Source organism: Spodoptera frugiperda, chromosome 27 (genome assembly GCF_023101765.2).
Source record: "Spodoptera frugiperda isolate SF20-4 chromosome 27, AGI-APGP_CSIRO_Sfru_2.0, whole genome shotgun sequence".
NCBI lineage: Eukaryota > Metazoa > Arthropoda > Insecta > Lepidoptera > Noctuidae > Spodoptera > Spodoptera frugiperda.
The window spans coordinates 3,698,024-3,713,586 of NC_064238.1; positions in this window are offsets into that span (position 1 = coordinate 3,698,024).

Consider the following 15,563-nt stretch of genomic DNA (forward strand, 5'->3'; position numbering starts at 1 on the left):
GTTCATTTAAATTAAATTTTAACGTCTGCATAGTTGGCCATCACGTAGAATACTCTAAGTTTGAAGAGGCTACTCTGTACTGTAGCACTGTTCAAAGTTGGGGGCTCGCAACAACCTGCCTTACCGGAGTTACTGGTTCCTCAAACATTTTACTCTGATTAAATTAAACTTTTGCACGAACGAATCTACGTTTTGTTTGTTCTATTGATGATATTGTATCGATCTCACATCTATTGAAATTGAATCGATAGTAGTTTCTAGAAATTGTATTGGTGTAGTTAGGTTGGTGTAAAGTTTATTCATAATGTGATAAGTTTCGCTTCTTGGTTAACTGGTATGGGTGTATTAATTTATATTAGAAATTCTATCGATAGTTTATGTCGAGTTATATATATTTGTTATGTGAAAACGAAGCTATTATCTAGATCTTTGTATTCCTTGATAGGTACTTGAATGGGTCATAGACTATTACATACGCCATTATTGAAATCGTTCATTTTAACATTTTTTTTTACACACGAAGATTTCCTCTTGTGTTGTAGGTGCATTTACAAACATTGAAGTTCACATACATATGTCACCCAGACCCGAAACAAAAATTTTAGGATCACACAAAGAGTTGTTTCGTTACACGTTGCGCGACAGTCGGTTGCCCAGCCACCGCGTCAACCATGGTTGGCTGCAAACTATATTACCGTCATCAACTCCATGTAGTCACATGCATGTAATGGTAAGTAATAATATAATGTACTTTCTAGAACTATATAGAAACAAGCTTTGCGTTCCGAACATTAATGAATTAAAGATGTTAGGTAAAATCAAAACCCTTTAACCTTTTAATCACCTTTTATGACCTCTCTCATTAGAAAGGATCTTCGATTATTCTCGGCTTAGAAACAGAAATAATTTAATTTATAAACGACCCCGACAACCGGGAAAACGATAGGATGAAGAAAGTTGTTTTGATTCCAAAAGTTTTGGTTTCAACTCGAAACGGGGTAAGATAAATTGCTGTGATTATTTTGTTAAAACCAGATGCCCGACGTTTAAGTAGTTTCGTCTTAATTTAAGGAAGGAGTATATTGCTAATGTTGACCTATTGTCCGATTTTGTGTATTTTGTATTGCTTCAAATACAATAGAGATTGTGTAGAACATGAAGCAAATACAAAGAGGTGATTTCATGACTGAATTTCCTTTAATATAATGTGTATCACTTTACGGGGAGCGCGGGACGTTACAAACCACGTCCCTCTCTATTTTCCAATATGCAGTCCCTACAAACTACAAACACGTTATCAATTGTCCACATTTTAATGTGTCATTTTCTGAGCACTTACAACCTATCTACACCTTTTTACTTACAATATTATTCGGCAGAACCTATTTGTTTTGTTACAGTGCACAATTACATTTAGTCATCTCCTCTTTGCACTTGTTTCCACGTTGTGTAGAATTTTGCAAGAGCAAAAGAATATGATAATGTGCAATATTTATACAAACATTTAATTTATGCATTTGTTTTAGTACTAGAAACCTGCTTAACCAGTCTAGTCACCGTATAACTCTTATTATCTAGGCACCATATGGCACAAAGCTGCAGTAGCACACCAGTCCATTATTTGCAACACAGAATCCATTGTGAGGAAGCACTATCAGTAGTAACCTAGTGTTGGCTTTGTTTGGCTAAACCAGTATAAATTGAACTCAGACAAAAGTCAAACAGTACTCAAAATTAGTTCTAATCAGAGTAAAGTCAGGTTTAATATTAATGGAAGTGGTTACAATGTTGATGTATGAATCAAAAACTGTTAGACAGATAGTGTATTTGTATCTACTTCTGTATGTTTACATGAAATATATATTCATATCGCCACGACTTTTATCGTCAAAGGAGTAGGCAGAGGTGCATATTACGGCACGTAATACCATTATATAATTTTTGTCATTAGTGCTATAAGTCCCACGTAATAGGTGGTGAGCGTATTGCTATAATATACCGGGCACAATTCCAGACACTGGCACCGTACTTTCACTGAGAATGTTTTTAAAAACGGAAAAAAGCTTAGTAATACTTTGCCCGACCTGAAAATCAAACCCAGCAATCGCACTTACAACCACTCGACCAATGAGGCAACCTATAGCCTTCCTATGTATGTAAAAGCAAAACTTTCTAATGTTTAACAAAAAACCAATATGTAAAACACAAAACACGACTACCTAAAATATTTCAGCTCAAATTCCAAACATTAATTCGCACGTTCTTCAAACGTTTACACATTCCACACTCACACAACAACCACAGCATAAAGAAAACAATAATATAAACACATTCAGACATTCCTAGCTAATTATCGTTCCCCTAATGACGTTCTCTATCAAAACGGGTAAACAGCCTCACGAGTGGTGCACCGCAATATAGTCTTGAAATTAATATATTAATATCACCAGAAGGGTATAAGTCCTGTGACACGGTTGGTTCTGCTTTCAATACAACCTTATGATGCACTCTCACTTGAAATTAATCTGCAAGAAGCCATTGCGGTGACTATTTACAAAGCGTCTCCGGAGCGTATTTCCCTTGGCTCTTCATTCTGCAATATCGCAGGGATGTCAACACGTTGGGGAAAAAAGTGCGTGAATTTTTCATGATTAAAAAAACGTTGTAGTCGCAATTGCAACTGGTTAGAATGAGGGTCTTGTGTTTGACACCCTGATCAGCTAAAAATGTTTTCTTGAATTAGATATTTGTAGCTATAAAGTTTAGGTTTGTGTTTGACAAGAAATCCTATTGTCTGGGATATAGAACTTAAAGTGGTTTGCTATGAATATTTTTAAGAAACAACACGAAATAAATAACTTTTACGTTGGCATTCCATTGTTTCTGCCTTGGGAAACAGGCGTGAGATTATGTATGTATGTAAATACCTTTTAAGAAATAAATGACGTAAGGTGAAAAACTTAACACCAAAACTAAATACATAAGGAACAAAGTACAATCCCATTCACAAACAAGCTGGTTGCTAACAAAATGATTTCGTGCGAACCCTGCGAGTATTTCCAACGAGCCTCGTAGACATGAGTAAATAATTTTCCTGATTACCGTGCACCGTCTTCGTGCAAAGCGACGGAGTTGTCGTCTCGACCTCGACAAAAATATTAAAGTCCCCCCTTTCTCGACAGAAGATGGGCTCTCACAAAACCTTCCAGTTCGCAATTGGAACCGTCCTGGTATTACTCGAAAAGCAAATTGATTTCTCGTTATGTATTTCCAGAAATGCAGCTTAAGTAACACGAATTCAGGTAAGTCTGGTAAGCTTACTCGATTCCCGATCTCCTCCGATGCTCGAACTGTATCGAAAAACTCCAGTTTACTCAGAACTGCTAACTATATTTGACGCGATTGTATTATTGATTGCAACATCGCTTTCGCAGTTTATTTTGCAAATGTTAGTTCAGTAGATTGCTTTGGAGACTAGTTTATGTACTCACGTTTGAACTCTAGTATTGACGTCACAAATTATTGCGAGATTGGAAGTGCTGTTCTAAACTTCTCTCAGTATTTTTGTGTGTAATTTAGTGATAGAGCAAATTGAACTCTAAAGTCAATACGTTTACCGTCTGTTGGTATTGCAATTCATTTTCAATTCAATCCGCTAAAAACAAAGCACTTAAATCGACCCTTTCATTTGTTTTGAAACAACATGTTTATCGAGGCTACGAGTATGAGCATTAATTAAAAACTCGCAAGGGAAAATCAATGCTGGCAAAATAATGCAGCTTACATTCAAATAAGATGTTAAAAAACGTTCGCTTTAATGAAGATGGTTAGTCCCGGCAGTTCTCTGTGAGCCGAGAATCTAACAAAACAGACAAAAGACTAATTTACAAAGCTTTGTTTGGTCCGTAAATAATATAATCGTGGAACGAACAAACCGAATAATCACGAGTCTAAAAAGCGCATACAGGGAAATTTTCATCAGTAAAATGAATGTTGGTTTGAAGGAATACGGGATAGTATGGGTGTTAGGGTGGCTGTCTATTGCTAGCTATGCTTTTAAACTATGAGATACTGTAGGATAGTAGAGTACGCGAGGAGACGCAGCGTACGGAGTTTGTGAACAAAGTCGTTAGCTCATATTTATTTCGCTCGCTAGTTGTGGGGCACGAACTTTAAGAATCGGGACGTATGTGGAGAGCATAATTAAATTTTGCAGGTAGGGGCCGGGGTCCGCGGAAATGTAATAAGAGAGTCGCCTCGGACCAAATATTTAGACTTCGGTTTGTGGCCACGTCGTGTGAGGTATTAAACGTATTTATTTATGTTGACATAAATTTACTGGTACAATTCTGCCATTGTTTTATTGTTTAAATAGATTTTAGGTGGTTCTAAAGTATCAAGAAGGTTGAAATGTGAATAGTTGGAGTATAATTATGGCGTTTGTAGTGAAGGTGGTATTTGATGAAACATTGAATAGCTAATATAAGGAGAATAACTATTTCCTTCTATTTAGATATGCATATTATGCTTATATGGGAATTATTTCTAGAATTTTCTTCGACATTTTAAAAATAAAACAGTTGCTGGCTTCATGGCCCGTCCATATTCTATTAATTCAACAATTCTTTCAATCTTATACCTACATCCTTGTTTTCCATTACTTTTTCTATTGTTATTTGTAAGCGTTGTTATTAAAAAGGTTAACACAAATACGTAGTAGGACGTAGACAGTTTTATTTTACAAACAACATCTGAATTTTGTTATGAATCAAGTTTGTTGTTTGAAAATAATGATCTGGAAAGTAGTATCGGTGTTTGATATTAGATTTTTTTTTCTTATATAGTAGAACTTTATTCATTCATTCTTTGTGTGTTTGTTAATATATCATTGGGTGATATTATAAATATGACACAACATAATATGATATTTATTCTTTCTAGCAAATCCTCTGACGACGGAGACGGATCATCTGATTGTATGCAATCGTCACCTCCCATGGACATGCGAAATACCAGTGGCGTTACAAGTGCGATGCCGGCCTTTTGGGTGTTAGGAATTTAAGGATTGTTAGGGAATCGGGGATTAGGAAGATTTGGAAGGGGGGTAATTTATCCTCCGGTAACCTTACTCACACAACGCTTGCGTTGTTTCACATCAGTTTTCTATGAGGCGGTGATATCACTCCGGTGGAGTCGGGCCATCTGTGTCGAAGCATGGCTCTCCCACACTTAAAATCATATCATTAGAAAACCACAGCACCTATCAAATTCTAAGCTGTAATATAATATTTTCATTATGATTTTAAAGGGTTACATTATTATGTACGTAATATGTGTGTTTTCAAAGTGAATTAACATGTATGTAGTTATTAATAATTAACTGCTAGAGTGCGGTTTTTCAGCGATTTTCACACTGAATTAAAGTGTTTATTACAAAGTTAATATTGCCTCATATTATTGTATGTTATTGGAAATACTAAAAATTAACATGATACAGCCAATTATTGGGCTTACACGTATTAAGCTAAATGCCAATAAATAGGGTTTGCAGTAATGTTTGTAATTATGCTAATAATATTATATTGATAAGCATCTATTACGAATTTATTTGTTGTACAAACGATTCAATAATAACTAATTATTGAAATTAAATACTAAATACAGATTGTTGGATTTTAATAATGTTATAAGTTGTTCGAAGGGTCTATGTTTCGATTCCCGGGTCAGGCAAAGTACTACCGGGCTTTGTCTATTATATAAGTTTTAAATGTCAAGCTACAATATAGTTTTCCATCGAGTAAACAAACACAAGCAACACAAAGTAATATAAGTTAAAAAGAAAAACAAAAACTTCTTTCAAGAAAATAAAATTAAACTGACCATTGGCATGGTCACAAAACCAACATGCACACCCACGCATTATTTGTCCACATATTAATATAACAAACATTTCCTTTGTTCCAATATTTGACACAAAGACAGTGCATAATATATGTTAATGTAACTGAATTTTCGATTGTTGACTGTAACTGAAACACCGTGAAGGTTTGCCAACTGTTTGTAGCCAATGTTTGCCCAAATTACCCGAAGGTACTCCACGAATAACCGAATACCAATGAGTATTTCGCAACCTACTTGTTTATTTAATGTACTGAATACATAATTAAGAAATATCATGTTTTAATTAACTGCTTTCTGTGAATTTTGTAATGGAAACTGATGCAGCTTTTGCAAATACATAAAATAAAGCGCTAAATGAAATCTGAAAATGGTAAATCTATAGTGGGATATTGAGCTAGTTTTGTTTAAAATATGCATAAATAATAAAAAAGTACAAAAAATGTCCTCCTTCTTCTTTAATTATGTACATGTTAGTGGTTAAGAAATTACATTCTTCTATGATGGTTAGTAAACTTTATCGTTATAAATAGCCTTTGCACATATACATAATTATATAGTTTTATTGTGATATACATATAACAACATATAATATGTATCGTACCTCTACCCAAGTGGACTCTACGAAGCATGAACAACCGTATTGAACACGCATGCTCGATTCTGTTATAACTGTAATACAGTACAAGTACGCTTGAACAGTAACTGTTAGTTACTGCTAACTGGCCGTTAGTTATAAAGACGTTAAGGTTCAATTCACATTGTAGTAGGTTTCGTAGTAACCGCTACGAATGTGCTACGACTTGCTACGGTGCTACGCACAATCGTAGCGTTCGATATATTGGAAGATGTAAGTTGTATACTACAATTTGCCAGGCTAATTTGTTACTTATTATTATAATACTAACACTATTTATGGAGTATCTAGTAAGTATTTATGCTTGTAATTGAAGCTTCTTTAAATATAGTTTTAATTGAGATATAGCAGGTATTAAAGTTAAGTATAAAAATATTTTGCTCAGTACGAGTAAATATAAAAGCACTAAATTGATAAGTAAGTGAAGACATAATATATAATATAAAAAATCTATCAGTATACCTCTTTCACGTGACATAATATGAATCTTATCAGCCATGTGACGATCACAGTTTCTTCTGCACATCAATATATTTTCCATCATTTCTGTCAGTTAACAATACCCATCACTTAACATCCCCCGTCTATACATAGCTACATACATACGTAATATAATGACACACTACAAAGTTCCCCTCCAATTCAATATAAAGCACGGAACCCTCGCAAACTTCAAATAAATATGTAACAGATATACTGAGTAACTCGACTAGAAACAACGAAGGTATCTCGAGGCACTTGTCTCCTCACATGTCCCATTTGCCAAGGGTCTGTTCTGATACTTCACAGTTCCTTTTTATCAGCATCGGGGTACTTTCCTCCCTATACCATGCATTTTACATCAGCAAATAAAAGAAATAGCTTCCAAAATAAATTGCGAACCCTGTGCCCTTAATTAGGACTAGGTCTTATTTAAATTCGTTTAACTGTTTTGCAATTCAGAAACATCTTAAAAACCTTTTTAAATTTACAAATAAGTTTGTTTTTAAAATGGAATTGATTGAGTTTTCTATCTTAAAAACTGTTTTTAAATAATAAATTGCTTTATTATACTGTAATTTTGTATTTTCGACTTTATTTCTTAAAATAATATATAAAGGAGTGGGTAAAGTTGTTCAAGATGGAGAAACGCATAATTTTTTAACATGAAAAATCTTGTAAGGCTTCTAAGTAACAGCGGTGAACTTAAAAGTGCTCAGTAGTAATTAAAAACGCAGCTTAGCATAAAGTATGGCAATTGCTCAATGTCGACCGCTCGACTTTTGAAAATTTATTTCGAGCCAAAAAGTTCTTACTACTTAATTACCTACTATGAATTTTATTTTCTTTGCCAAGCATTCACTAAATACTCGGGAACTTTCAAATAACTCGGTAGCTGCAAGTGTGAATAGAATTGAAGAAAAACTTATAAAGTTGTACTTAACACTTCAGTGAAGGATAGATTTCAGTATTTGATCTACGATGAGATATATTACCTATAAGGTGTTCTTAATTTACCTGCCACGGGTTTAATGGGAGGTAGTGTTGTGTTTGAATATTACATTAGTGAAGAAATTTCGTTCCCTACCAGTTAAATCAATTTGAGAACATAGAGAAGTTAAATAAATAGTAACTCTACTCTACCCAAAGTGGTTGACAAATACGCACTATGCGTCGCGACACAGACAGTGAAAAAGCCCTTTCACAATATACTCATATGTAGATTATTTTGTATGAAAAAAAATCATAATCAATAATTTTATATTTTGACACGACGCTACCTCCCATTAAATGACCGTGGCAGATAATTTTAGAACATCTCATAGATTACAATTTCATGTGATTGTAAGCTGAACATTATTAAGTATTTTGCGATATGAAAAAAGTAATATTACCTAGACGAAAAACTACCAATATAGTTCGACTTTTACATATTCCCACCATATTATTTGCGATCGGCTTACGGTATTTTGAAAGTGTTAGCATATCTTTCATAAACCGACGCTCCTTTTGAATTCCAAGATCGTAAGACGCTTACACTGACTTAATATCAAGCGAAAAACCTATGGATAATCGACAAGATAGTTTACACGTAGTTTTTGATATATATTTAGAATAGTGTACACAAGAGTTTATGGTGTAAATAACCTCCTTCGTTGACAAACTTACTTGAAAGAAATAGAACTTGTTCGATGGCTCCTACGTATATGGGCCAAACTAACAATTTAGCCATTTTGAGTTTTTAATGGTAAACGCATCTTAAAGATGTAATTAATTATGTGAGCTATTAACAACCGTATAGAGATTTCTGCATAGAAACATGATTTTTTATTACAGTATAACGGCATATGTAACATGGATTTAAACGTACAAGGTCCTAAGAGTAGTTCGAGACTTATACGTGGGGAGTTCCCGCGCGTTTGTTTCGTAGTTTGGACCAATCTGCCAATTTGACACTTATACGTTAAACGGAGCAATCGGCCGCAAAGTGATGAATACAAAAATTGTAATTTTGTTGTCTGATTAACTATTGTTTTATAAATAAATAATCTGAAATATCAGGAATTTTTAGGATGGACGGCCAATGTGGCATTTTGGCCGTTTTACGTGTTATATTCTAAAAAAAATACACTCACGCCCTACAGTATTTTTTAATTTTTGGCCTGTTAATGTGTATAGCAAATTGAAATATTATTGCAACTACTATTGTAGTTACGATACTATAGTTACGTTATTATTAACTTTATTTAACTTACTATATTTACATTATCTTACATTGATTTATTTTGTCTGCAGCTCCTTTGCCATTTGGAGCTAGTGAGATACTCATAAATTGCAGTTTAAGTCAAATATTGATATATTTGAAAATGATTCACTTCAACAAGAATAACAAAAGATACATTAGAAAATTCTATTTTGCTCGACTCTTATAACATGTTAATTTGTAAAAGTCAACTACCTCTACCCAATGAAAAGTGTACCCACAGTAACATCACGAAAAAGAAAACAATTCTGATTTACACTCAAACTGTGTTTTAGTACCAGAAAGAAATGATAACAATTATAAACCCATAGCTTCACACACATAATAATCTGTCACACATGGCACATAGCCCTTAGTTCATCAATCATAATTACACATAATACTGTCAAGCGAAAAAGTTTTTGAATCTTAAATCGAACATCATAGTGAAGAATTCAGTAAAAATACAGATCTGTTGTCTAATTACGATATGCGCGATGTTGATAATGCGACCCCAATGCCATCGTCAAATCATACTTAGTTCTTTCGGTGAAGAAGAACCTATTCCTTCAGTCTTATCATTGTTATCAGATGCAACTGCATCGTCCCCCGTTTCACAGTATTACTCATCAAGTAATGCTTCAACTCCCAACGCTCAAAAAAGGAAAATTTACTAAAAGAAGAGATAATGGAAGATTAAAAGAAAAAAATTGTAATGAATGGATAGATTCGAAGAGAAAAATACTGGAAAAGCGTATAACAGTAGAAATGGAAAATTAAGAGATGTGAAACAAATAGGTGGACCATGTCAGAGCACATGTAAACTAAAGTGTTTCGAAAAACTTGATGGAGATGCAAGGAGTGATTATTCCATCAAATTTGGATGATTGGAGATCATTCTAAGCAATATGACTTTATTGTAAACTATGTTAATACCCAGGTTGTCTCACGAAGGTCATACACATATGCACGAAGATGCTATTGAAAATCATATTAAAATCTTAGATCAGCCAGTACGAACAAGAAGGCAAATTGCCGATAGACCTAAATATTTTGCAACTATTTACAATCAGCTGTACACCCTTCCAAGAAGAAAGACTTGCTTGATTTACATAATATCCCACTTGATACTTGTATTTGTGTCAGCTTGGAGTTGTCAAGATAAGGTCTCATTGGCGGTGGCACGGGTTGGATCGCTCGATTACCTGCAATATGGTTAGTTGGGTGGTGCTGTGTAATGTTCGTGAACGGGCTCTGTCAAAACTGGTCAGCTCCAGACTGCATTAGTTTGTTGACTCAAGGTTATTTTCTTTTTCTAAACTAAGTTGACTGAATATTAGTTTTACATTGTTCCCATATAGTTGAAGCAATCGAAACAATGTAACCAAGAATTGTATTGTGACTGATTGAAACAGAGTAACCTATGGAGTTTCTTGCTTTCGTATCCATAGCAGCTCTACACTTTGGAACGAGTTTAGCTTCATGTGACTGACCGAAAAGAAAATATTATTATACATTATGCTTTCATCAAAAGTGCACTTCCTGGTTTAATTGAAATAATATACATTTTGATGAAAAAAACTTTTTACACCACAGTTATTATGAAAATTTTGCAAGCATCGAATGACATTGTGGCAATTAATGAAAGCGATAATGAAGAAAATTAGTGAAACTTATTAAGAATTTCTAGTACCTAATGTTATTTTGGTAATTTTTTCACTTGATTGTATTTTTAGGCTTTGATACAGATTATTAGGTTTATAAGTTTGTTATTTTTTGTAACCTTATTAAGAAAATTATGATGTGAAGTAATTATTTTGTTAATCAAACTAAGATACCAGTAACAGTTTCCTTCTTACTCATTTTTTGTTGATTTTTTAATGAAAATACCAAAAAAGATGAAAAGTTGAGTGGTTTTAAGACTAATTCAATATTTATTTCAACAAATGTTAAAACTATTGCGTGTTTTTTTATTAATTAAATGATCTAACTGAGAACTCGGTTCGTAGGCTACCAGATTGTAAAACGTATAAGGGTCAATTGACATAAATAACTAAATATCTAAATGGCTTATATTCTTGTTATTTAATTATCAACTACTTCAAATGTTACTTATTTTATGGGTAAAAAATGTAAAAAATATAGACGTTATGCTAATTAGTGTAATACTTTTATAATGGCCAATATGACACGATTGGCTTTTAGGGTGTTTTTAAAGAAAAATAATTTAAACATAAATTAACGTAAGACGCTTACACTGACTTAATATCGAAGCGAAAAACCTATGGATAATCGACAAGATAGTTTACACGTGGTTTTTTATATATATTTGGAATAGTGTACACAAGAGTTTATGGTGTAAATAACCTCCTACGTTGACAAACTTAATTGAAAGAAATAGAACTTGTTAGTGATAGTGATTCAGCATTTTTAACTTAAAATACTAAAAATATATTAATTTTTATAAGGTATTGAGTAGTGTAATTGGTTTGTACCGTTCTATTCAATTAAATAAATAAATAACTAATAACAACATAGAAACGGAATATAAAAATAATTAAAATATTTTTGTGTTTATTTCAAAAGACCTTTAAATTTTAATGTAGTTTTATTATTCCAGTGTTCCAGAGATATGTATTTGTAAAACAACAAGGATTTCCAGGTAATAAAGTGCAATAAGCAATATTTGCTACATATTTTTTATACCATATCAATTATAATATACCGTACACAAATAAGGTTGGAAGTTTAAAATAGTACGACATTATTTAATGAGTAAACATTATTATGTGGCACTCAACAAATTTTACTTTCCATTTCAATATTTATAAAATGTAGTTAAAACTTGAAAATTCATTCAAAAACACAAACTATAAATAATTAAACTGTATATTTCACTTCGCTACGAGATCACACTAAATCCTCATAATAACAAAATCCTTGAAGCGAACGTCATATTCATAACTTATTTAAGTTTACGTAAACGTAAATTTATAGCTCACGTAGATGTAACGTAGTAAACCTAAATAATTTACGTAACCCAACAAATTTTCACGAACACCCACGCAACGAGATAATCCCAATCTCCCCTTTCGTTGGGAATCTATTCTCGCGGGTTTAACTCTTATCTATGCGGGGGATACGAAAGCAAAACAAATCAGCAACGAGTCTTGATAGTCGGGAACAAGTTTTTCATTAATATTCTATTCATATTCAAATCTGATTCGACAGGCGTTATCGCGCGGTGTTCCAGAATTCGGATCACGCGCCTTCTCGTCTCGCGAACCACGAATAACATGGATATCGAAACTCGTGATTGGCTATATTATCAACGTTAAACATGACGCCATGACGGTGTGATTTAAACGGCTATTGTTTGTTCGTTTGTTCGTAGATTGTCCTTATTTGTGTTGAAGGGGCTTCGAAATTGTTTACGTGACAGAAGCCAGTTTTTGCTGTGAATTTAGTTTATCTTTATGTTTGCGTTTTCTATGCAAATTGTATCGAGTTAATTGTAGCGATACTGTTTAGTTTAGGTGTAATTTCTAAGCTGAAGATGTTTTGATAAGAGTTTCTAAGTTCTTTGTTGATTTTCACAAAGTAGTTGTGGTATCTTTTGAACTTTTAATAGAGTGTTTTGATTTCAATCAACCTACTTCATATAAAAACTATTTTCTATTTAATTCTATGATTTATTTGTTTTACGATAGGTACACGATATAATAATGAACGTACCATGGACTTCATGAAACCACAAACATATATACATATTTCAAAAACAATACGTTACCATTGGCTACCATCCTAAAAATCAGATCGTTCCACCAATCAATGGGAATCAGATGCCCAACAATTTGATTTAAATGCTTTGTGAATTACTGTAGCGATCGTAACGCGTTTGTTACCACATCATTCAAACTCATCCCGAAACGAAATTAACAAGTGAACCGCTAAATTTAAAGGTACCTATTATCCAAGATATTTCCCTGTGCCTTTAGGGCTGGCATTTAATTGCACGGGATGATGTAATTATTCATTTTGATTTTTAGTTGAAAGTTTTATGATTGGAGTTTTAATTTCAAAATTACTGGTATATAAGGTATAATAAATCTAATAATGGAATAATTAGTGAAAAACAAGCCAGTGACATAAAGAACTTGGAGAAATACTATGTTCTAAAAGTATCTGCCACGGTTTTACACAACATAATACTACCTCCCATTAAAGCTGTGGCAGATACTTTTAGAACACTTTATACGAGCGTATGGTTGTTACGTTATTTCTGGGTATATGGAAGTACCTTATACCGAATTCGAAAAGTATAGTAAAATGTTGCAATTTCTTCTTTTAACTAAATATTAAACTAGTTAAAATTTGACCAACAACTACTAATAAATATTTTACATAATCATCTCTAGTACTCGTAACCACGTTCAAATATAACAATTTGACAGCCCTAACATTGGCAGATATCAGTCGAATTCCAATGCCGTAAACCGTTCATGATTCATGTTTATTCAAGCGTTGGCTCTGTGGCGCATTTCAGTCGTAAACCTGTTTACTGACTTCGTAATTATAATCCTATAGCTTTATAATCATCGTCTATCATTGATGTGATTGGTGGAATTAAATGTGCCATTTCGAATCCGAATTCGAAACATTTATTGTTGTATAGGGTGTGTTTGGCGATTTAAATTATTTAAATTTGGATTTTGTGTTTGGTTAGAATCACAGAATGTTACATGAAATTATGATTATTTTTCTTCCACTTATTTAAATGTAAGGTCTCTGGAGCTGATATATTTAGAACACCCAGTGCCTCTATATAAGTGCTCATGATAACTACTAGAAATAAAACAAACGATTTTAGAGGTAGGACTCCCACACTATCTACTTCACTCTTTAAGGTTTCTTCTTATCATTTAAAACAGAGTATCTTTCCAATTGTCCGTGTTATAATATGAATTTACTTATAATAGAGTCTGACTGAGACTCGAGTTGGCGTCAAGTTGTCTACGTTTATAGACAATAACACAATCGAAACAACTACAGGACTGCAGTTATCGATTTACTGTTTATTGGTTTTATGATACACATTAAATATACCATGAAAGATCGAACAGTTGCCAGTTCGATATATTTGTAGCCAATTCATATGTGTTTATGACTTGCAAAAAGTGCAATGACCTCAAGAAAATCCAATTTAAAGCGAAAATTTTGCTCGTAATTTTCATACACGGCTTCAAGTAAAACAAATGTTCGTACTTAGTACTGTGAGGTTGCAATTTAATGATAAATGTGTATTTAGCAATAAGCAGCGAGTAAATGTTGCATCTACTGGGATTGTGTGAACTAGCAAAGATAAATGGAATGAATGTCGCTCTAGAGGCTTGTACCTGACAGCTATGAAATTATTGCAAACGCTTATTACAGTACTGAAGCAATCTTTTGGCTTTGGAGTTCTTTAAACTGCATAGAGGTCAATGAACTAAGTTTATTGGCATTTTGACTGACAGATTTTTCTTTACGTTTGTAGTCTAATTGTATGTTTTATGTACTTTACGGTGTGCCATCAACAAGGATATAACACAATGAATGGAAAAATATAGAATTAATGCCTTTTCTTAGTAGGTATTACGTTAAATTAGCATGTTCTACGAAAGTTATTATATGAAACATATTATTTTAGTAGTACAGAGAGTACCATTATGATGAAAATAAGATCATATTTTATACCTATTAAAATGAAATATTCATTCTAATTTCCCTTCGTATCTTCCTAACATGTTAAAAATAATTATGTTTGTAATACTCCATTAATTTATAATTTTAAGTCATGTCTTTTGCAAAAAGATGTCCTGTTGTCATCGATTATGGCTTGATCAAACATTAAATTTGTTTCGAAAAAAAACATTTTCCTTTGATGATATTAATATTTATAAGTAATTTCTTTGACAACGTAATTTGGTGTACACTTAAAGAAAAGGTAATTAAAAAACTCCGTTCCAAAAGATCAAGGGACGTTTTTGGAAATTGATTATTTAATTGGAAAATCTGTCTTTATTGTAATTTCTAGAGTCGGGAAGAGGAAAAAATGTATTTTAAACTTATTTTACAGTTATAACAAAACAAAAAATCAAAGTAAATTCGAGTACGGTAAACAAACTAAGAAATACGGACACTCCGTTGAACACTAGACTTACGGTTCAACATCCAACTACCAAACACATTATAAAAATGGCCCTCCATTCATTTCGAACCACATCAAAGCAAAAATAACATTTTCAAAATATTCCCAGAAATGTC